Source organism: Rhamphochromis sp. 'chilingali' (genome assembly GCF_963969265.1).
Source record: "Rhamphochromis sp. 'chilingali' genome assembly, chromosome: 16".
Taxonomy (NCBI): domain Eukaryota; kingdom Metazoa; phylum Chordata; class Actinopteri; order Cichliformes; family Cichlidae; genus Rhamphochromis; species Rhamphochromis sp. 'chilingali'.
The window spans coordinates 34,382,271-34,383,980 of NC_137943.1; positions in this window are offsets into that span (position 1 = coordinate 34,382,271).

Genomic DNA, 1,710 nt, shown 5'->3' on the forward strand with positions numbered 1-1,710 from the left:
CCAGCATCGCTGCTGAAGAAGAATCAGAGTCTGACTGGATCAAACACACAGATTTAACAGCAGAAAAAGTAAAACATGTAAAACACTCTCGTTCACCAGTTTTAACTCACATAACTTCACATTTCCTCAAATTGAATCTTAGTCATTTAATCACAGGAAGTTTCTGGGATTTTGTTCCAGACTGTATATTTATTAATAGATTTTTCTCTACTGACTTTGTTTGAAATATTCAGGTTTAAAATCAGTCTGATGTATTCTTAATGAGTCTTGTTCACAAAGTTACATGTGCAGTACTCTGTACATCTTCCATCCTTAGAGAACAATAATATATGTTGACCAATACTCAGCAGACTGAACCAGGACTGGAAACCTGCTCATCATCTCATCTTTGAGGTCTCCATTTAAAAGCAGCAATGACTCGAAGGTAAATATTATACTGGATAATGTGTTAGTATATAAGACTTTGTCTTTTTTAACAAACAGCTCATCTATCAGCTGTCAGCAGAACTGTAGAACTTCAGATCCTGAAGTGTGTGAGGACAGAGAAGAGTCGGCTTTACTTCAGGTTTGATGGATAAACTTTCACAGTTTGTGATGATTCTGCTCTCTTTGTGATTTTAGGAGCTGCCCTCAGCACCACCCAGTGACATCACACACATCATCCTACATGTTCACTCTTTGTCAGTGGAAGCTGCAGCTGTTTGATTGATAAAGTTAAAGACAAGAAGTCAAAGGGATTAATCATCCATGTAACTGTGTCACTATATAGGAGCATAAATATTAACTCAGTTTGGTGTTTCAGAAAGCTGCTGATCTCAGACCTGCACAGCTTCTGTTTTAAACACTGAATGTCGTCAGCTGCATGAAGTGAGATTTTCTCTGACACAATTAAGTAAAACCTTATGAAGGTCAAAGGTCACTTGTCACTTGTATGTTGAACTAAAAACTTTAATCTGGAATTCACTCACACTGTGTTTTGCCAATATTGTGTTTTTTACCATGAAGTCATTCAGAGTCCTTCATACCAGAGTAACCAGAAAGGATAATATATATTTTAAATAACTTTCTACAGGACTGAATATAACATCATTATGTAAAAGTCCAGAGTCTCTGTGCTTCATCTGAGGATGATGTGAAAACTTCTAACATCACACAAAGTAAAGGTCTCTATCACACTGCTCATGAAATGCAGATTTGTCCATCTTCTATTTTGGGCGTCTAGTGGAGGTCTGAAGATTTCCCTCTGAGGAAGCTGCTGATGAAGGTGGCGAGTTCTGCTTGATCCCTGCGGTGACCTTCAGTTCCTGATGTTTCTGAAAATGACACATCAGGAGTCTTCCTCCGTGGGTCAACAGAAGCTGTGATAAATGAAAGGGAGGACATTTCTCAAACCTCTGGACCCAGGAAACCCAGCTTGGTCCTCATGGTCACGTTCACTTGTTGCTGCCCAGGGTGAATGTAGCTGTTGATAATGATGTGGATCCAGGAGATTTTTATTTTTTTTCTCCCCCCCTTTCTCACTGTCCCTCTCCCCTTCTGTTTTTCCTTTCCTTCCTCTTTCTTTCTCCCTTTCCTATCCCTCACTGATGTCTGTCCCGTCTGTAACATCTGAAAATAAAATATAATAAATAATAAAAATAAAGATCGACCAAATGGACCAATACGGCAATGCCACGATGATCCATTTGGCAAAGTAAATCCATTGGGTAT